Source organism: Podarcis vaucheri, assembly GCF_965113315.1.
Source record: "Podarcis vaucheri genome assembly, chromosome: 15".
NCBI classification, from domain to species: domain Eukaryota; kingdom Metazoa; phylum Chordata; class Lepidosauria; order Squamata; family Lacertidae; genus Podarcis; species Podarcis vaucheri.
The window spans coordinates 42030230-42053630 of NC_138753.1; the positions used below are offsets into that span (position 1 = coordinate 42030230).

General features: G+C 42.2%; 1 protein-coding gene across 2 annotated transcripts in view; it reads left to right on the forward strand.

Moving 5' to 3' along the window:
- Nucleotides 1-21067: 21067 nt before the first annotated feature.
- Nucleotides 21068-23401, forward strand: part of ADRA1A (adrenoceptor alpha 1A) — a 63821-nt gene continuing 61487 nt past the window's right edge. The window contains exon 1 of one of the 2 annotated variants that reach the window (XM_082200535.1): nucleotides 21068-21471. The gene's annotated coding sequence lies outside the window, so the exon portion shown is untranslated. The remainder of the gene's footprint in view (nucleotides 21472-23401) is intronic. The other variant, XM_082200536.1, reaches the window with a different exon arrangement.

Here is a 23401-nt window from a genome sequence, read left to right on the forward strand (position 1 = left end):
CTGGTGCAGAGTGTTATGTACTGAAGTTCTCACCCTGGGCCACCAGGGGGATACTGTAGATAGTTTTCACTCAGGTCCACATATGCAAATAGGGGATTGAAAGTGACATTCAGTGATTGGATAGTTACAGAAAATGGTTACAGTTGTGTTGTAGTGGAGCTCTGTATAAGCAGGCTGGCTGAACTCTTCAGTTCAGTTCTGTTCTGGCCTGTGAATAAACAAGAGCTGTTTGAAGAATCGCTGTGTCGTCTGATATGTTCACCCACAACTTAACACAGAGGAAGGCCATGGAAGTGGCCTCAGGCCTGGTTGATCCATGCGGAAGCAACGGTATACTCTACCCCACTTTAACAAGGTCACTGTGATGTCCTTCAGGCTGAAAGAAAGTGCCACAAGTTGGCCCAATAAACTAGAGTCTGACAGCACAATTCACTGTACAGGGGTACCTCAGACACTTCAGGTTACAGACACTTCAGGTTACAGACTCCGCTAACCCAGAAATAGTACCTCGGGTTAAGAACTTTGCTTCAAGAAGGGAACAGAAATCGCACAGCAGCAGTGGGAGGCCCCATTAGCTAAAGTGGTACCTCAGGTTAAGAACAGTTTCAGGTTAAGAACAGACCTCCAGAATGAATTAAGTTCTTAATCCGAGGTACCACTGTAAATAAATCAGCCACTTTCCTAACTGGCAGAATAAGTGAATCCACACAGCTTTGTAAAGGCACTTTCTTCGACGCAAAACTGTCTGAAGTTGTAAAGAAGCACGGAAAAGTGATGAATAGCCCTTCCCAGTGCTTTTTTCGGGGGGGGCGCAGGGGTACGCATACCCCTAAATATTTTGTGAATCTTTGTACTTTTGTCCATTTATTGTATTTATTTTTCCCAATTTGAACTATAAAATGGTGATTTTCTTGAGTCAAAATGAGAGTACCCCTAAGCATTTTTTAAGAAAAAAGTACTAAGCCTTCCTCTTTTATGACATTCTCCAGCAGTTATAAACAGCCTGTCATTTCAGCAGAGACACCACATGCTTTCGATATGGAAGTTGTTGAGAGTCAGTTTTACTGCCCTGCATAGACTTCAGTTACCATGCAAGAAAATATGTTTCACTACATACCTTCCCCAAAATGTTGACTTGGTAGTCAAACAAAATGTTAGAAAGGTTTTGTTTTTAAATTAAAAATATCCTATCTATTACTTGCACTTACATTGCATTCAGTCCAATCATAGTAGGGAGCCACATTTTTATTTTTCCAATTCACCAGTCTTTTTGTCATGGTCAGGGCACGGAGAGTCCACTCATATTGTCCTTTTGTAAGATTCCATTTGCTGGGCATATAATTCAAAAGGATATTTTGCTCTGTAAATGGAAGGTTGTTCGGTATAGTTCTGTTGAAAGTTTCAGTAACCTTCTGCCAAAAACCTTTCAATATAGGACAATGAAAAATCGTGTTTTAGAGAAGCATTATCCCTATTGCATCTCCAACAGTTAGATACCTTAGATAGCCCTTTTTAAAACAAACATAATGGGGTCCAGTATATTTAAAATATCATTTTTGTTGTTGTATGAGGCACAATTTAAGATCCAGAGACACCCTTGTTATAGCACTTAAACGTTTCCCACTGTGTGGTCGAAATTGAGATCTCTAATTTTTTATTCCATTCCTCCCTCAATACCTGTATATCAAATTGGTTTGCTAGTAAGAAAGAATTATATATGCTGATGGCCAATTTTTTTGTTGCGTAAGAATTAATCAACTGCTTGAATAGCTCTGGGGTCTCTGAGGCTGTACAAGCTGCTGGTCCATAGATGGTGGTTAAAAAGAGTAAAGGGACCCCTGACCATTAGGTCCAGTCATGGCCGACTCTGGGGTTGTGGCGCTCATCTCGCTTTATTGGCTGAGGGAGCCAGCGCACAGCTTCTGCATCATGTGGCCAGCATGACTAAGCCGCTTCTGGCGAACCAGAGCAGCGCACGGAAACACCGTTTACCTTCCCACCAGAGTGGTACCTATTTATCTACTTGCACTTTGACATGCTTTCAAACTGCTAGGTTGGCAGGAGCAGGGACCAAGCAACGGGAGTTAACCCCGTCGCGGGGATTTGAACCACCGACCTTCTGATCGGCAAGCCCAAGGCTCTGTGGTTTAACCCACAGCGCCACCAGCATCCCTTAGATGGTGGTTAGCAAGTGTTTTATCTGGAGATATTGCCATTGAGCATTTGTAAGCAATCTGTATTTGTCTCTTAAGACAGAATATGTATAAAATTCATCCTCTTTGTTTATCAGCTGATCTAATGTTAAAATACCCAAATTCATCCACCTCTTCCATACAACCATTTCTTTCCTGATTTTTAAAAATGGATTTCCCCACAAAGGCATTTTGTTGTGGGAGAAAAGGTCAAATTTATATTTTTTTGATATGTGGTGCCATATCGTTCGAACTAATGTTGTTTCAATAGCATCCTGAGTATTAATTTATTTAGACCCAGGTGCCACCCATCTTTCTAAAGGTGCTACATAGGAATATCCCAAAGCAGTCCAATTTGGACAGTTGTTTTCATTAATGGGTCTCCAGAATTGTGTACCTGACAAGAAATACGCTTGGTGATACAGTTCTAAGTCTGGGATGGCTTTCATAATTCTGGTACTGTCCCTGGAAAATTGGGACATTTAGAGGGTATGTTTTCTCTGCAGCCTTCTGAGGGCTCCAGGCGTAGTGAACAGGATCAGAGGCAAAAGGGGGCAGAGAGCAAGGAATGCAAAATTTCCCTTTGTACAGGAGGCTACACACACCCCTCTCTGTCATCCACCCTGGCAAGTAAGAGTCACCATCTCCTTCCAGGCAGACAACAAATGGAGTGGGGCTGGTGAGGGCTGGGGCCTGGGGAGAGGGTGTGTGGCTGGGTTGGAAGGGGAGACCCCTGAGGGCCAGATAGAGAGGCCTACCCCAAGAATGGGGAACCTGTTGTCCTCCAAGTGTTGTTAGACTCCAATTCCCATTAGCCCCAGCCAGCATGGCCAAAAGTAATGGATGATGGAAGTCAAAAACGTCTGGTGGGCCACAAGTTTCCTATCTCTGGTCTACACTGTTTCCCAACAGATTTCAGACTGGAGCTTTCCCAGCCCTACCTGCCAATTCCAGGGGTTGAACCTGACACCTCTGCTACCACTGAGTCTTCCCTTGGGGGGAAACATCAAGGATGTTTGATCCAAACCAAGATACTGTACTGTACTTCAAATCAGGTCCACTTAACCAACTCCCGGTGTACTGAAAGGTGTTTGTATTCATTGAAGTGTTTTATGTTGCTAAAAATATCTGTCACGAATGGATTTGGAACCCAGTCCTGATCTGGCAGTTTTATAGCTAGTAACTGATTGCAGACCTCTTCTGGAAAATGTTCATTGCATTCTAAATCAAGTTTGAAAAATGGATGACAATTCTAGGAAGTGCATTGGTACGCCTTAGTCCTTGATAAGAGCAATAATACATAGTTGAATCAAATATTGTCTAAGAGACTACCCCTGATTGCCTAACTGCGTTTCATTTGCTCTTGAAACTCTCTAACTCACTTTTACAAGGTTAATTCACATTGTTGTGCTGTTTTCTTCTCCTGCTATTCATAGATTCCGGTAATCATGTTGAATGTCAGTAAAATCATTTGGCATGAGTGTGAGTCACAATTCTACTCACAGTCATTAAATAATAATTTGGAAAGTTTGCAGTAGCAAGTGGGATGCAGCTACATGTATGGATGCGTGAACAACCTAGACTGAATTTCTCCAAGAAGTCCACTTCCCTATCTCAGCTAGGAAATTTTGGTTTCTCTCAGTTTCTCCTTTTTTAAATTATTTAAAATAAAAAATTCCTTCCAGTAGCACCTTAAAGACCAACTAAGTTAGTTCTTGGTATGAGATTTCGTGTGCATGCACACTTCTTCTGAAGTGTATATCTGAAGAAGTGTGCATGCACACGAAAGCTCATACCAAGAACTAACTTAGTTGGTCTTTAAGGTGCTAATGGAAGGAATTTTTTTATTTTGACTATGGCAGACCAACACGGCTACCTATCTGTAACTTAAATTATTTAGTTCAGTTCTCCACATTTCCACATCAGTTTGCTTTCTTTTTCTAAAGACCTTTTAAAAAATTCAGCATTTTAGTGTGAATTTCTCCTAAAATGCACATTTTTTTTGTATGCAATTTCATCTAACATATATCTTGTTGCAAGCAATTTCATTTAATGTAATGCATTTTGGTATTTATTTTCACAATAGATGCATTTCTATGCACACCTTACCCTGGTACATGGGGTTTTTTTACACATTACTTGGCTGGAGGACTTCACTGCAGAATTTGGAGAAGTGCAAATTTAAAAGACTTTGTTTCACTTTGCATAAATTTGCAAGAGTGAAAAGTAGGTAGGTTCCCCTTTAAATGTGGACTGAATTGAATTTCTCCTCATTCTCTAACAACAGCACAATAGATTACTACCAAAACCCCAAACATACTGAATTGCAACTGGTCTTAATAGCACTCTTACACTGAACTCTGTTGGACTTACTCTCAGGTGAGTGATCTTAGAGATTGCAGCACTGGGGGGAATTTCACAAGTAGCTGAAGTCAAGTTGAGCAAGTACCGTAATTGCCTCTTTACACTCCTACAGATCAGGGCCATTGCCTAAAATCTACAATTATTTGTGTGATGTAATAGAAATATTTTCACTTTGTAAGTCTCTTGAGGAAAATTATCTGAAATGCAACTGGAAAAACACTTTACAATGTTAACACCAAAGCTCTTTACATGTCAAAATATGTTGCCTTTGTGAATTTAATGAGCATTTCCTCTCCATGCTGGTATTTTAAGAGCAGCATTCAAATGCCGCTCAGTTGGAACACCATGTTTTGTTTTTTGTTTGTCATGAAATAATCATGTGTAATTATTAAAGTGTTCTCTTCATACAAGGTTTGGCACAGAGAAAGAAAAGGATCAGTCTGGGCAAGATTAGAAGAAGCAAGGAGCCAGATTTTAAAATAAACAAAATGCATAATGTAAGAGGAGCACGGTGAGAAAAATAAGAGAAATGGGTCACTAAAAATCCCGTAACATGAAGTGGAGGTTGCAATGATTTGCTTTTAAGGATTAGCTAAAATTCATATCTGAGTCCCTGTAGTTTAAAAGTCTTCCATGCAGATATGAATAGAGTTCCCTTTCTATGCAAAGCAATTACAGAAAATCAGTGGAAGAAAGTAAGAGATTTGTTTTTTTTAAATTTAAACAGAATTGAGTGGGGGGGGACCCAGCCTACAACTCTGAGAGTTTGGAATATGTTTTGTGTGGAATATGCAATATTGTGCACCTGTGCTTTGAATTTGATATAGAACAGCAAAGAACAAAGGCCCAGTGCAGTCAAGACTACCAATGTTTAAGGGTGCAGTCCTAAAGATGCTAAATTTGCAGCTCAGTGGAAGTACGCCTCACTGAAATAATTGGGACTTAACTTCCGTGTACATGTGGTTAGAATTGTGTTGTGCTTCTCATTGATGCCCATAGGAGAGAATTAAGAATGGCGAGGCAGCAGCAAGTGCTTATGGAAAACAACTGGGATGGAGGAGAGGATGGCTCAAGGTGGGATGTGGGCTTCACCCAAATTGTGCTCACAGCAAGCGAAAGAGCTGCTTGCTGATGCAAGCATACCTACTAAACTTCTCACAGCCCTGAAATCCCTCATTATCCAGTCTGAACTTTGTTTACAAGAGAAATGTCATCCATAGAGCTCTGTTTGGAGACTGAACTGTGTATCCAGTGGTGCAGTTAATGCTAGACCTTAAGGTTGACGATTAATGTGTAAGAGCTGCCCCACAGTCCATCAGGCAGCTCTTTTATATTGCAGAAAGCTCTGCTCTTCCAGATGCTGTTTAAAACTCAGTAACATGTTTTTGTTTTTTGTAGGCGCTGTGGGTTAAACCACAGAGCCTAGGACTTGCTGATCAGAAGGTCGGCGGTTCTAATCCTCGCGACGGGGTGAGCTCCCGTTGCTCGGTCCATGCTCCTGCCAACCTTGCAGTTCGGAAGCACGTCAAAGTGCAAGTAGAGAAATAGGCACCGCTCCGGCAGGAAGGTAAACGGCGTTTCCGTGTGCTGCTCTGGTTCGCCAGAAGCGGCTTAGTCATGCTCGCCACATGACTCGGAAGCTGTACGCCGGCTCTCTCGGCCAATAAAGCGAGATGAGCGCCGCAACCCCAGAGTCAGCCACGACTGAACCTAATGGTCAGGGGTACCTTTACCTTTACCTTTAACATGTTTTTTTCTTTGGGATAAAGATATTCTTAAGGGGGGCGGGGGGCACACAAGTGTCTTACAGTACGATTATCAACCATTCAAAGCAGACCTCAGCTACTGTGTTCATGTGCATGCTTTGGCACTGGAGACCACAAATCCAATTTCAACTGAGAGATTTAACTTCTAGAAACACTGAGAAGGGAGTTGAAACTTTAGAAATGATAAGTCTAGTGAGTTACACATACACACACAATTTAATATATAAAAATGATTTTCCAATATCGGTGCAATAATAAGCTCATTATAACAATACCTTTTAATCCAATTAATACAACTATTAATGCCAATTATTCAAATGTCAAATTATTTAATTAAACTGGCCCCCTCGCATGCTAGACTTGTTGAGTTCATTCTTCTACATTTTTTCTGCATTCCAAAATTTTAATAATTTCCATTCCATTCAGATTTAATAATCCCTTATATAACAGCTACAATCTTGTGATTTCAATTTGTGTTGGTATAATAGGTAATATATAAAGTTTCAAGTGAGGAACTTTAGCTATAATCCTTATACTTTCCTGCGTGTGACCATTTTTTCCATGATGTTTTTCAGTCCACATATATAGCATTGTATCCTTTATTCCTGCAACTGTTGTTGGTTCCTGTCATGTCTCGAGAGAAGCTGTTATCTCACAGTTTCCAAAAGCCACTGAATTGCTTTGTTTTGGGAATTGTGGTGGAAACTGTGCAATAGATTCCTACCCCCCCCCCCACGCTACAGTTCCCAGGAGTTCATGGGTAAAGGGAACCCACAGGGGATGTTGGTGCGCACTGAAGACAATTTTATTCCACCAGCTCCTCCCAGAAGGATAATCCTGCCTGTTAATTTTGGAGCAGTAAAATGCTATTTTAGCAGGATTTTATTTAATTATCAGTATACCATAATGTATTGATTTCTGTTTTGTACATTACTTTGAGGTTCTTTTGAATACAAAGCAATTAAGAAATTTTCTAAATAAACGTTATCAAGCCTGTTTAAGTCTGCAGTATCTACAGCAGACGCAGTTGACATGGAGCCCAGCAGATCTGGTTGACTCCTGTCATCCTGGACCATTAGTCATGCCAGCTGAGCCTGATAGGAGTTGTAGTCTAACATCTGGAAGACATCATGTCGGCTATTGCTGATCTACAGGCCAATGAATCCTGGCTGCCTTACAGAAACCAAAGGAAAGGGAAGTAGAATTTTTCACAATAGTTGATTTCATTGAATATCCCACAGTTAAGACAACTTGGTGGTGTTTGTTAAAATTCTGACAGTCAGACATTTCTTCCATTTCTGTTCCCTACTGTCATTCCAAATGCTGTCATTAAATCAAAAGGGGTTTTGCAAAGGGTTATTTGTGGAAAGAGGCAATGAGTCATCCAGCCCCGAAAGGATTAATCAAATACCACATTAAACACACAGAGAGAGAAAGAGAGAGAGAATTATACATAGCTGAAATGTCATAATGTCCTCCACTGCACCAATATCTTTAACTAAGGACTTCTTATATTAGAATGATAGATTAAATAGAGGTCAATACTTCACTCACACACAGTTTGGATTTTTAAAAAACTGTGACATTTGATTCTTCCGTTTGGGACCAGATTAATCATTGTCTCTTTCCATAAAGTGTTTAAAGCACTTTGTAGCAGCAATCCTTCCAGCAACCATTTCAAACATGAAGGTGTCTTATACTGACTCTGACCACTGGTTTATCTAACTCAGTATTGTTTACATAGTCTTGTGTTAGCTCCCCCAGGTTTCAGATGGAGGACATTCCCAGTTATACCTGGAGATGAAAGGTTTGGAACTGGAACCTTCTGCATACAAAGCTTATGCTTGACCACTGAGCTATGACCATTCATCTAAATAGGCCAATATTATTATTATTATCCTGATATTGAAGATGGAGGAACTAGTGAGCTTATGGTTCAGGTAAAATTTGAATCAGGGAGTCAGTCTGTTGCTATCAAATCCAGCTTGCAGGAAGTGGCAGTGGGAGAGTGCTATTGTGTTAGGTTCCCTCTTGTGGGTTTCCTAATGAGGCATCTGGTTGGCCACTGTGAGGACATGATGGTGGACTACATGGGCCACTGGTCTGATCTAACATGTTCCTCTTTTGTTCTTATGCTTCTTGAGGTCCACAGGCATAGGCAAGGTTCTTGGACATGTATAATCTACTTATTGTAGGCTCAATTTTCTGTCCTATAATATCAAGCTGAAACGGATTGACTAGTACAGAGCTTAATTGTCCTTTTCACCATTGCAGGCACTATCCATCTAAACTATTTCAGTGTTCACTCTGAACTTCAGGGAGTAGGTGACTTTGGGTCATATCCAATGTTAGTCTTATTCTGAGCAGAGCCATTTAAGTGAATGAATACAACCATAGTAGTTGGGTGCACCCCTTCCTTTTGCAGAAGTTCACGCCAGTGGCTTCTCTTTCTCCTACCAACACTACTATCACCACCACTATTTCTCTTTAATCTCCTGCTATTTGTCCTCCTAATTTTCCTCTTCCTTCCTTTTAAAAGAAAGAAAGCACCAACGGAAGCACTTCTCCAATCCAGGGGCATGTCATCTCACAGTGCCTCTGCGGAAGCATCTTTCCGGCTGAATTGTTAGGGCAGCAAGATGTATCTGGGAAGGGATGCTCACTTCCTCAGAAGCATTGTGGGGAGATATGGCCCTGGAACATAGGAAGCTGTCCGTATACCTTCTACAATATTTAATTTCTTTCTTCAGGAAATTCTCCCTCAAGATTTTGGTGTATTTACATACATTCAACTTCATATGCTAAGTTATTTCTTGACTTAAGCATTTATTCATTTACTAAGCTTTATGGGCAAAACAAATCAAACTTATCCTCGTTGATATCTAACCCTTGAGCGCAACATCGCCAACACTTCGTTTGATCAAACTTACGGTACCTTTGTTGATATCTACAGGAGCCTGGCTAAAGGAACTTTAAAGACTGAATCCTCCTTTTGGACACAATTTGAATGAGTTTTCTGTTTGTGGCTTCTGTAGTAGATCTTGTACATAACTCTCACAATTTTTGGATTAATATAAAATTTAGGACGTAGAATGGTTTGGTAGCGTTTTGTGTGCTGCTTATATGCTGCTTACTTTATACTGGTCTACTACAAGAATTGGCAGCAAAGGTTCATTTCTTCAGCACCCGTACTTTGTGGGCTTATTTATCACCCCCTTTCACATACATCACCCTTGCAAATATACCAAGAAATGTTTCTTTGGGATTTTCCAGCAAATCCCTAGTTGTCTGGCTGGGTTCAGGGGTTCATACTCTAAATCTTTTCCTTCAAAATAGGGCAGTATTAGCTGCCTTTGAAGGGGAGAGCTGTGTGGCCAGTGCTGAACACACAGATCCAGATAATTTTAGGAAATATCAACTGGTCACTAAGACTTCTTTCCTGGGCAAAAGAGTGGTTTGATTCAAGGGACTCTTGGAAGAGACTGATTATCTGGATTCAATCAAGCTTCAAACTTGGGTTTGTTTATTTATTTATAGTTTATTAGGGTTTTGGCCTTTCTTAGAATAAAATGATTCTGCCTCTTCTGATCCCTTCCCTCTCCCCACCCCACACATTCCCTTGCACAGTTCCCTCCCCTTTACACAAGGATATTTTCATTTATCCCATGCAATCATTTGGCTTGTTGTAGTGCTCAGATTGGCATGTTCAAGTGAGGATACGCAACAGCCAATTCTGTGTCCAGCGTCCAGCTTAGCAGATGTTGGGTTGAGGGTGAACAGAAGCACCTTTGGAGGATGGCTTGAAATAAAATAAAGAGGGGAAATGCAGCAACTTGAAAGTTTCTCATTTTTCCAATATAATATATACTTCACATTTCTGTATTGATTTGTGATTTAATAAAAAATCCCATTGAAAATTAACCAGTATTTTAGTGTGAATTTCTCTTACCAAACACAAATTTGTATGCAATTTTTCCTAATATACACCATGTTTGCAAAGCAGTTTTCACTATTATAGTGCATCTCTGTATGTTATTTTCATCCATATATACACTTTTATGGACACATTACCCAACCACGTGCAATTTTGTACACGTTACTTGACTGAGGAACTGCACTGAAAAACTCGGAGCAGTGCGAATTTCAATAGATGGCTTTGCTTTGGTTCTTGTTGTGGAAAGTGTGAATGAGGTAGGTTTACCTTTAAATGTGAACGGAATTTAATTTCTCTCACATCTCTATAAGAGCCACCTCATGCCTTTAAAGAAGCTGCTGTCAGAAGTACGACAATGGTAATTTTTCTTTTGATAAAGGTCAACCCTGAAACAGCGTTTCAAATTCTTTAGGGCACAGACCCAAAGTACAAGCAGAAACTGTGCACCAAAGCTGGTTAGCAAGTGGGTTTCTTATTGAAAAGTAGTGGCTCACACAGCTATTTCTTTGGGACTTTTCTGCTTTAAAGGAGTTTAAACAAGATATATAGTCAGCAACTAATGGGAAACCATATTTCTTGACAAACTTCGATAAATTGGCCATGCTGCACAACATTTCATGTCTTCTTTTTAAATACTATATAGTGTAATGTTGCTGACACAGAGCTGTTCCCCTAAAGGTAGTGTTGGCAAAATTGAGTTTTGAGCTTGTATTTTTTTAAAAAAGAATTTAAATGGTCAGTGCACCTCTTTGGATGAAAAGTGATCTGTCTATTTATTGACGTGCCTTCAACAGTTTAGAAAAATAGGCAGCCCAAAGTTGCTATTTAGACACAAGAGGGAGATGGAAGCTTTAAAGGGAAGACAAGACAATAGCTGTATATTGTCTGGTGATAGAAATATTGGGTGGAGCAAAGCCACAAAGTTCTAGAAAGATGAACCTTGAGGCCACAAGGATGGCAAAAGGTAAGTATTAGTCTCAAATTGAAAGAATAGCCTTTTGCAAGAATGATCTGCAGCTAAAGTCAGGAGAAATCTTTCCCAGAAAAAGAAAGCTGTCATCATGCATCTTCAATGCAATTTAACAAACTGGCTGTGTTGTTTCCATTGGTTTTTTTGGGTTTTTTAAATTTAATTTTTAATTTTGCTTTACATATTGCATTACAACATTCTATGAAATTACAATTGATGAAACAGGCACAAAAATCATTATGAGGTCTACTAAGACCCTCAGAAATTTTCAAGTGGTCTATGGCAGGTAATGTTTGAGAACCACTGGTCTAGGTGATGGAAAGAACACTCTTGCTATAGGTCTGAACCGATGTGTTGTTTCCATTGGGGGGACATAGCTTTAAGGCTAAGCTCTTCTCTGACTGCCATCTTGCATCCTGACTTCTGCTTCCCACTCCGCCATTATGTGTATGCCTTTGTGATCTGAGGGTCAACACACAAGCAAGTTTGCTACATGCTGATATAGCTACACATCCCTTCAGGGCCTAGTTGAGCTGAGTTGTCTATGATTACTCAGCATAATTTATACTGGAGGGATTGCACTAGTAATGCATTTTTTCCCGCACTAAGGAAAGCTGGATATGTTTGCTTATTGTGAGCAGCAGAAAATCTGCCAACAGCTCTTCAAATTAGGGATACTTCCAATAATTGCAATGCTGAAGGCTCAGCTCTGCTGTAAGGTATATTTGTCTTTCTGTGGCCACTTCTCTACCAGTTTAAAATCAAGGAGGATATTTGATGTTCTGTGGTTTAAAGAAAAATCAGTGAGTTATCAGTAAGTCAAAATAAAAATTGAAATCACAGGCTATGTGGTGCTTTATGTACCCTCATGTTCCTCCAGCCAATAAATGTTGCAATTATGAGCACTCACAACTATGAGCATGGGCACAGCCCTTTCACACTGTTCTTTCTTTGGGGGATTTTTTAATTTAAAAAATTAATGCCTGGTATTCTGGAATTCTAACCTTGTGTCTGCCTGGAAAATCTGGTTACTGTGAAGAAATTTTGTCTGCAGCTAATTATTGCTATCATGGGCAGGACTAAGACTTAGTACTGTCATTTCCATCTTCCATATCTCTCATCTGAACTAAGTTCACAAACTGACAGCTAGCACAAGTCAGAGGGAAGTGGCACAAAACAGATGTCTCACAAACCATCCCCACCACGCAGAAACTGGGATGATGTTTGTACACATCCCACACAATGAAAATATTGAGAATTCATTCTTATCTTTCATTGAAGTTATTATTTTTGCAGTGGAATAAAAAAATGGGATCCCTTAATACATTATTCTGAAATATTAGCTAAATAATGATGCCATAGTGTAGTAGCATGCCAATAAATCTGTGGTGGGAGAGAACAACAATTATACCACAATAAATGGAAAGTGTGTGAGGGGGGAAAACCCCTTATTTTCCAGCTGTGATTGTAAATCAAGACAGAGAAGTATTTATGTCCACCCTCCAGAGACTAGAGAAAAGGTGTCTAGAAAGTGGCCTGCTGCACAGGGGCTAATATTTGTATTCATTGCTCTGCCTACAGTTGCCTCTGGTACCACCAACCATGAACATGTGGCCTCCAAAAAGGTACCGAGAAGTGAATGTGGCCCTCAGGCTAATAAAGGTTTCCTGCCCCTACTCTGCATTCTTCTCCTGCTTTAATCTTGCTGACCATAATTTATGTGAAGGCTGATCGCCAAAGAATGGATGCTTTTGAATTCTGGTGCTGGAGGAGACTCTTGAGAGTCCCACGGACTGCAAGAAGAACAAACCTCTCCATTCTTAATGAAATCAGCCCTGAGTGCTCACTGGAAGGACAGATCGTGAAGCTGAGGCTCCAATACTTTGGCCATCTCATGAGAAGAGAAGAATCCCTGGAAAAGACCCTGATGTTGGGAAAGATGGAGGACACAAGGAGAAGGGGACGACAGAGGCTACCAGCATGAGTTTGACCAAACTGCGGGAGGCAGTGGAAGACAGGAGTGCCTGGCGTGCTCTGGTCCATGGGGTCACAAAGTCGGACACGACTAAACGACTAAACAACAACAGCAAATCATGGCTGTGTAACTTCCTCCTGTTCCAAGCTCATTCAGGCACAGGGCTACTCCCAGCTGAACTAGCCCCAGCCAGACAAATTGGAAACAAACCTTTAAAACAGCTTTACACCTGTGTCTGTTCATGCTTCATTTGAGCTGGCTAATCACTGACTCAGCCAGGATGCAGGAGTTACATCAGTGTTCCTTCGACTGAAACCAGCACTTTAGCTGGCTCAGCCCAAGCACCCTCTATTCCAAACTCACTCCTCCTGGTGGATCTTGGGTTTGGATCAAGCTGTTTACTGGACAGCACTGAATTCCCATACATCTGCATCAGAGAGAACAAAAAGGCCTTTCAATTCTTGCATGCGTATGGGAACACGGATGCTTTGGCAACGCTGCCACACTCACGTTTCCAAAGCACAATTCCTCCTCCCTTTTGATAATTGCTATCTTCCCTGGAGCTCCCTTCCCATACCTGTGTTTGTCAGTGAAACATTGCAAGTGTCATTAATCTCTATGAAATGAAGTAATTACTTAACAGAGAGCACTCAGCAGTTCCTTTGAGCCTAATGATGCTGAAAAAGAAAAAGAAAGAAAAAAATAAGATCTCAGCAATACCATGTAAGGAGCCAGGAATGACTCTTAGCCTCCCCTTCAACTTCCCACACTCCCCCCCCCCCCGCAACCTGCTGTGCAGGCGGACACTGGTGGCCCCTCCCATGGAGTTCCCACTGCAGGGGGTCCCCTTTCCTTTCTCCAGGACCCAGCTGCATGCAGGATGAGGATGACATTGGGGGCGGATGCCTGCCTGCACATTAATTAAGTTCTCAAAAGAGAAATGATGGGGCAAGTGTACCTGCCAGGAAACCATGTGCTCTTGGCCTGTCAGGAACTTTGCCCAGTAATCACAGGGGCTGAAAGGCTAGCTGTGGTTACTCACTGATTAAACAAATGTACTCTGCACCTAAAGGATCACTCCTCTATTAGAAAACGTCAGGGCTGGCTCCATGGTAGTTCCTGAGGCTCAGATGAAGTCTTGCAGTCACACTCTTGTAGCAGTGCCCAGTCAGTGTGGTGTAGTGGTGATAGTGTCAGACTAGGACCTGTGTGAGGCAGCAAAGGGGTGGGCCCCTTTTACTCCGCAGTTAAAGCCAAAGGTTAGAGTGAGGAGTAGGTGATGGAGAAATAGAAAAAGAGCTGGAGGCAAGGCCTTTGGGAGAAGCAACACTCTCTTGGAGTGCTAATGCTGTGAACCCCTCCCAAATAGTCTCAGATTGTATATATGTGTAAATAAACCACATATCATACAGACACCACAGTCTCCTCTGTGCCTCATTTCCAAAAGGAAACACAGGGTAAGCATGCCTGGAATCCTTGGAATCTGACACCACTGTGGAGACCGGGGTGTAACATTGGTGGCAGGCAACAATATATCTATATATCTATATATCTATATCTATATCTATATCTATATCTATATCTATATCTGCTTTCGTAGATTTTCACGGGTACAGGAATGCAGGTTTTGGTGTCTTCGGGTGTCTTCCCGTGTAAGAGTCGGGGTGTCTGTGCGACGTTTCGACGAGGTCTCACTCGTCATCTTCAGGCTGGTGCTTTCGGCTTCTTGTTACTGGAACAGAGGCTCTGTTCCAGTAACAAGAAGCCGAAAGCACCAGCCTGAAGATGACGAGTGAGACCTCGTCGAAACGTCGCACAGACACCCCGACTCTTACACGGGAAGACACCCGAAGACACCAAAACCTGCATATCTATATCTATATCTATATCTATGAAGTTGGCATGAGACCAACAGTGCATGACATCAGGAAGATTTAGTGACTTCAGTCTCCCAAGCCTTCCCAACTTAGAATAGCATCCCAAGGATATAAGAACCTAAGAAGCGCCTACTGGATCAGGCCATTGGTCCACCCAGGCTAATCGCCCACACAGCTTAGATTTTTAAAATATTAAGTTGTACAGTATATAAATGCTTAAAATAAATTCCAGCATCTTGTTCTCATGGTGACCAACCAGATGCCTATGGGATTCCCACAAACGGAACGCAGAGTACAAAAGCACTTGTGATTCCTGCAACTGCCGCTGACAGTGAATGCAGAACACAGTCGTGGTGGCTAGGAGCCACTGATACCTTTACTGCATATTCCTTAAATATGACTTTTCAACCAAAGTAGTTATTTTTGAGAGAAAACACGTATAGAAATGCATCTTTTGAGAGAAAATTCATTTAGAAATATTTGTATGTGCATTTTAATGCGCTTTCTTAAAAAAATAAATTACAGAATAACACAGAGATTACTCGTTGGTGCACATATGTGAAAGTCCATCTCTACAATTGAGTAGTGGTCTGTAATGGCAGTCACTCAAGAAACCAAGGAAACTTCCACAGTGACATGTGATGGCCTAGTTTACGCCTGGAGGTTGGCAGAAATATTTCCATCAACTATTATAGATGATTGTATCAAGTGCTTGTCTTGCTTTCTATCCACTCAAATGTAACATTTGCTACAAACTGCATACTATGGACATGAAACCCAGAGATTCTCCCAATCCACCCAATCTGGGACATCATCACTTGCTACATTTCAAAGCATTTGAGCAAAACCACCGGCTAGGCTTTTGACCCTTATAGGAAATTTTTGTGCAGAAGGTTTGCAGAAAAAAGAAAAACCTTCCTTCAACTAGTCCTTATTTGTCTGGATTTTGTTATATAGCATGCTCAGTATTCAGGACAAGGTCTCAAATATCTTTCATAGAATCATAGAATCATAGAGTTGGAAGAGACCACAAGAGCCATCAAGTCCAACCCCCTGCCAAGCAGGAAACACCATCAGAGCACTCCTGACATATGGTTGTCAAGCCTCTGCTTAAAGACCTCCAAAAAAGGAGACCCCACCACACTCCTTGGCAGCAAATTCCACTGTCGAACAGCTCTTACTGTCAGGAAGTTCTTCCTAATGTTTAGGTGGAATCTTCTTTCTTGTAGTTTGGATCCATTGCTCCATGTCTGCTTCTCTGGAGCAGCAGAAAACAACCTTTCTCCCTCCTCTATGTGACATCCTTTTATATATTTGAACATGGCTATCATATCACCCCTTAACCTCCTCTTCTCCAGGCTAAACATGCCCAGCTCCCTTAGCCGTTCCTCATAAGGTATCGTTTCCAGGCCTTTGACCATTTTGGTTGCCCTCCTCTGGACACGTTCCAGTTTGTCAGTGTCCTTCTTGAACTGTGGTGCCCAGAACTGGACACAGTACTCCAGGTGAGGTCTGACCAGAGCAGAATACAGTGGCACTATTACTTCCCTTGATCTAGATGCTATACTCCTATTGATGCAGCCCAGAATTGCATTGGCTTTTTTAGCTGCCGCATCACACTGTTGACTCATGTCAAGTTTGTGGTCAACCAAGACTCCTAGATCCTTTTCACATGTACTGCTTTCAAGCCAGGTGTCACCCATCTTGTATTTGTGCCTCTCATTTTTTTTGCCCAAGTGCAATACTTTACATTTCTCCCTGTTAAAATTCATCTTGTTTGTTTTTGCCCAGTTCTCTAATCTGTCAAGGTCGTTTTGAAGTGTGATCCTGTCCTCTGGGGTGTTAGTTCAGAGAGAGAGAGAGAGAGAGAGAGAGAGAGAGAGAGAGAAGAAGAAGAAGAAGAAGAAGAAGAAGAAGAAGAAGAAGAAGAAGAAGAAGAAAAGATCTTAGATTTGTGTGGTTTGCTAAAAAAAAATAATCAAAATTGCGACAGTGCTGAAGACTCATTTTTTTCTTGAGCTCCTTCGTAACTAACACTTCTTCCAAATGACTCAGGGCATAACTACATATTACTCTGCAGCTGCATGTAAAAATGTCTCTCTTGCAAAACACCCTCATAAGAAGAAGCCACTTCTACATTAACATACAGTGGGCTTATCTGCAGGTGACAGAAAGCAATATAAGATAGCCTTCCCACAACATCCCCATCGCCAGCAACCCCACCCCAGACCCTTATCCACTGAGTGGGAAGGTCCAAAGAGGGAATCCTCACACACCCAGTCAAACACAACTCGAATCCTCTGGATCATTGGGAATCTCAATTGTGCAGGTTCCCAACCACTTGGAAAACTCCAGGATGCACACCCAGGCCAGTGGGGACAGGGACACAGGGGTGAGAGCCAGTGGCGTAGCGTGGGTTGTTAGCACCCGGGGCAAGGAAAGTAATTTGCGCCCCCAAACCCGGTAGGGGCAGAGAGCTGTGAGTGCGAGTGCGGCCCCCCCAGATGTTGCACCCGGTTCAGCCGGCCCCCCCTGCACCCCCCACGCTACGCCACTGGTGAGAGCACATCCTCCACATGTTCTGAGAAAGCTGCTGATTGCCTTCTCTCCCTTTTTTCATAATTCACTACTCAACATCATTTGACAATGTTAATACATAGGTGATAACAGAACAAGAAATTGATAGGCAATTGCTTATTGTGCCAGGAGAAAGCCACTACACCTAATCCGTCTAGGACTATTTCCCAAAGCACATTTAAAACTAGTAAAGGCATGCAGTGTGTGTACTGCAATGCTTACTACTTACTACCAAATTAGCCATGAATACATTGCGAACTCAAAACATACGTGTGGTAATAAATGGCATCTTTTACTGTAATCAACACGCCTTCAACTTTACAAAAAATAATAATAAAATGCCCTGCCTCTCTCTTCCTTCTTGATATTTTAAGAAATTTGTCTGCTTGGTACTAGCAAAATCCTATATTTTATCCATCCATTCTTTGATTTGGGGTGTTGCATATAATGTCAACCAGTTTGCAAATGTATACAGAATTCCCAAAAGATTGGTGATCCTACACCTATGCATTTCAGTCCTTGGCTACTGAATCACAGAGTTATGGACCTGAATAGGACTTTGCAGGTCATCTATTCCAGCTCCACCAATGCAACTCACCTTACAGGGGAAGTGCCTTAGCTCAATGGTTACATGCAGAAGATCTCAGGTTCAGTTCCTGGCATCATGGGAGAGACCTCTGTCGGAAATCCTGGAGAACCCTGCTAGTCAGTGCTGAACTAAATGGACCCTTAGGAAGCTTGCTAGGTTCCTATATCCAATATTACAACATAAGGTAAAGATAAAGGGGCCCCTGACCATTTAGGTCCAGTCGTGATTGACTCTGGGGTTGCGGCGCTCATCTCGCTTTATTGGCCGAGGGAGCCGGCGTTTGTCCTCAGACAGCTTCCGGGTCATGTGGCCAGCATGACTAAGCCGCTTCTGGTGAACCAGAGCAGCGCACGGAAACGCCGTTTACCTTCCCGCTGGAGCGGTACCTATTTATCTACTTGCACTTTGACGTGCTTTCGAACTGCTAGGTTGGCAGGAGCAGGGACTGAGCAACGGGAGCTCACTCTGTCGCGGGGATTCGAACCGCCAACCTTCTGATCGGCAAGTCCTAGGCTCTGTGGTTTAACACACAGCGCCACCCGTGTCCCAGTTGGTCTATAAGGTGCTACTAAAGTAAAGATAAAGGGACCCCTGACCATTAGGTCCAGTTGCGGACAACTCTGGGGTTGCGGCGCTCATCTCGCTTTACTGGCCAAGGGAGCCGGCGTACAGCTTCCGGGTCATGTAGCCAGCATGACTAAGCCGCTTCTGGCGAACCAGAGCAGCGCTCAGAAACGCCGTTTACCTTCCTGTGGTACCTGTTTATCTACTTGCACTTTGCTGTGCTTTCGAACTGCTAGGTTGGCAGGAGCAGGGACCGAGCAACGGGAGCTCACCCTGTTGCGGGGATTCGAACAACTTTTAATATATTTTTTAATTTCGACTACGTCAGACCAACACAGCTACCTACCTGATTCCAGTTTATAGATATTCTTCTATGGTGCTGGGAAAGCAGTACTGATGCAATCAAAAAAACCAAAGACAGAGAACATTAATCCTATGTGCCATTCTGTGTTGTGGATTTATAAATTAAATCCAGTTCAGATCTGTTCCTCAGGATCTATGTGTGTGGATCACTTGATAAGCCTTCTTTCATCCAAACCAAACTCTGCCTCAAAACCACCGGATTCACGCATTAAGAACAGGAAATATAATGCCTACTTTTCCCTGCTTGAACCACATTACTGGCAGTATACAAACTGATTCCCATAAGCAAATTCATCATTTGATGACTGCAAGATCAAGTGATATCTAAGAACTAGAGGGTGTCCTCAGCTTCCTTTGCCTCCTGAATTCTGGTTTAGCGTTAGGAATTTCTAGGAATTGGAGCTTGCCTGCCTTTCAGTTCCTTCAGTTAATTTGTATTATTTTTATTTTATTTTATTTTTATTTGTACCCTGCCCTTCTGATTGGGTTGCCCCAGCAAGCTCCCAGCATTAGCAAGATGCACCAGTGTGCATCAATATTCTTTTTAATGCAGTGCTTTCCTGTGCAAATAGGAAATAACTTAGGACTGATCTTAGAGCTGAGCCAGGTGCTCACTTCTGGCATTGGTGGTGGCTGTGTGCCCCAGCTGCTGCCATGTGCCAAACCCTCTATGTAGTGGCTCTGATACATCCTGTTGGCCAGCTTTTCACATGTCATTGTCATTTCAGGATTTCGAAGCCCTCACTTTGAGTGCACAGAAATCCAGTCCCCAGTGGGACTCCAGTGGAGTTTTTCAGCCTCCCATGCTTGATGGAGCTGCCTTATTTCCAGGCGCAGGTTCAAAGAAAGAAAGAGGCAAGACAGGGCTTGTGCGAGTTTTAGAAGCTGAAGGGGAATCGATCAATAAGGGTTTTCATTACTGTGAAAAAGTAGAGAACGTGCGGTGCTCAGAATAAGCAGAATCAGATGGATGGTCTTCAGAGCACTCGCATGGGGGGGGTGGAATAGCTGCCCCGATTTTTCTTTTCTTTTCTTTTCAACTAGTAGTTTTCCTACTCGGAGAAGAAGCTTTTATTCTTTACATGAATTCTTTTCAAGCCTATTATCTTCAATCAAGCAAGTTCTTTGCTGGGGTAAATCAGGTGGGAGGGACTGGCCCCAAATTGCAAGTGTGGTTGACAGCCGCTTGAACACATTTTGCCAGCGAATGTGCACCGCAGTGCTGATAGCAGGAGAGGTCACATTCATCTCGCTTTGTTTTTTAATTAAAGGCACTTCCAAGCTGCTGATATTTTGAGAACCGTTCAATCACATGCCAGCAAATTCAGGCTGCTCCATTACAGCTGACAGGGAAGCCTTGCACAATAAACCCGCTTCCCTGAAAGATTGGACTTTTTGCGATAAGGAAAATGCGCCGAGAAGTGTGCGATGGCACTTGGTGGAGACAATATTATCAGACCTTCCTGCAAAGAAGTCAAGGGAAATGCTCGATGAACAGGTCCTCTGAATGTACTCCAAAGCATTGGCAAGAAAGATCGTGACAGTTTCCTCTGCGTAAAAAAGCACCAAGCTTTTTACAATAGTTCTGACATCACCCCCTCCGTTCTTTTTTTCCTTTTCTGCATTTCCCTTTTCTTCTTTGTATCACACGAGCCCGGTGTGCATGCACAGCTCACAAACATTTCCCAAATATTGTTGCTATAATATTATTTTACGTGCTTACGAGATGCAGCCAACGAACCAAATTCTATCATTGCTTTTGCAGCTAGTAGGTGGAGGAAAGAGGGAGGGAGAGTCAGCAGTGAGAGACGTTGACAACTGTCAAATGTGCTCTTTACTATGCTGCAATACGGTAAGAGGCGGGAGATTACGGTAAAATCGAAGGGGATCCGACCCAGCCAGCTCCATCAGCTCAGCAGCCGTGAAGTTGCTGCTTCTCCTGGACAGTGCAAAGCGGAGTATTATTCGGCTGGGAGGAGGGGAGGGGGGGGTCACGGAGCTGGCCTCCATCCCCGGCCAGCCATTGGGACAGAGGGAATAAGTGTAAATGTGAGTCATCAAAATACATGGGGGGGGTGGGGGGGTGGAGAGTGCTTGCATGGTTTGGTGTTGCTTCCGAGCAGAATGTCCCACGGTGCGCTGGAGACGTCTGCCTGTCATCTCCTGCCTCGCGCGCTCTGCAACAGGAGGTCTGCAGCCCTTCAGCTGGAAGGAGAAGCGCAGGCAGCAGCTTAGAGACGGTGGTCGGAGCTAGAGACCCGCGTTCCCCAATTCCATCTGCCAGCTGCTTTTTCCCCTAGGTAATGCTGACACGATTTGTTTGTCCGTTTGGGGCTTCCCCACCTTACACCCCTTCGCGATTTTCTCATTTTAATTTCCTAGTCCCCCAATAGGCACTGTTGTTGTTTATTTAGACTTGCTTAGACCGGTTTAGACCTCTGCTGGGACTTGGTGCATTTTCGCCTCCCAGTTTTGTATATGTGTAGGGGGGGGGGAGAGAGATACACTTAATGCTCCAGTTTTCCCCACTTGTTATGAAGCATCTATACCATTTGAATGAAACTGTGTTCATTATTTGTCATCATTTCCCCCTCAATAATTTTTACCTCATAACTTGTTCATCTTAGAACTTACCATTTCGATACGCTTTTTCTTTTCTTCTCTTTCTTTCTTTCTTTGCTTCTGACAAGGAAACAACTTCAGAACAGTCCAAGAGGCTACTTTGTGTTCATATCTTGACATTTTAAAACGAAAACTGTGAAACTACTTGCGGAGGGAAAATTCTGCAGTATTTCTCTCTCCGAGTAACTAGCATGTGTGAAGGAGAGGAAAATGACTTTTTCCTGATGTAAATTGTTTTAACTGTTTTTAATACTGAATTTTAAATTGTTGTAACTTACTCTGGGACCTAATGGCACCAAGTGATGATGGGAGTAACTTTCGTTGTTGTTGTTGTTGTTGTTGTTGTTGTTGTTAACAGAGAGACTTGTAGCACTCTTTAAACTAACAGATTTATTGTGTCTAGAACCTGTTTCATCAGATGCTCAAATTGTTTCCTCAGGTAGCCAAAATATGTGTGCCTGAGTACACATGTGGACATCCATGTAGGGGGGGGGGGAGAGATGTGAATGTTGGGTCCAAAAGGTCAGGAATTATATAAGTCTAGTCGATCTGTAGCAATTTTATGCAAAGCTTAAATGTATACATGGGGCCACCAATAACTAGCTGTAATATAACTTTCGAAGCTTGTCTGTGTTAATTTCATCCCTACTGTGACTAAAAAATCTCAGGTCTCACTTAAGTCCTAAAATGAAGAAGAATCTGTGAGGTTTAATATATTGTTTCCCAAAATACTAGCAAGTGTTGCATACTGGGAAATTGGACAATTACCAGTTACAGGAGGCATTGTTACCCGTTGATACCTGATTTTTGTGTTCCCAACCGTATGGGTCCAGCTCTTCTGTGATTTATTTTATCTGCATTAGTCTTAGTAGAAGCCTTTTGGGAAAGTCACAGATCAGTGACAGAGGACACATTTTGCAATGCAGAAGGTCCTAAGTCCAGTCCCTGGAATAGCTAAGTAGGGCTGGAAAGATGTCTGTAAGCTTAGGCAGTCAGAACAGTCAGTACAGAGCAGACAATATTGTGTGTCTGTTGATCACAGTTTGTACTCTGACATCTCCATGTAATGAAGAGAGAACTTGGGGAGCAAGACTAGGAAAGATTCTGTGATTCTGGGGAGGTGCTGCAATCTCTAATGACTAAAGAGATGGATGAGTTGCATGGTCTGGCTCAGGAGAGACTTCGGAATCTCTTTGCAAGTGAAGGAAGAAAGCATGTTGTACTTTCTGCTCCTCTGTTTATTTGTTTGGAACATTCAAAGCTTATTATTATTATTATTATTATTATTATTATTACCCTGCCCATCTGGAGAATATGTCCTCTTTCCTTACTTGGAGAGGTGCACATGCTGTTTCAATACCTGGAGTGTACACAACTCTCATACAGAGTGAAAATCACTGTTTTCAAACTTCTAAAAATGCTTTTGCTATAAACTATTTGTTATACCATTGCTTTAGTTTCTTAAAAGAGGGCCATTGGAGTTCACATGTACCCCAAAGTTATTTATTTGATCTATGAATGCCCAACACCCTAATCATAGGCTCATTTTGAACATTACTTAACTCAAAGCATCTTAGGAACTGTAGTTTGTTAAGGGTGCTTGGAAAA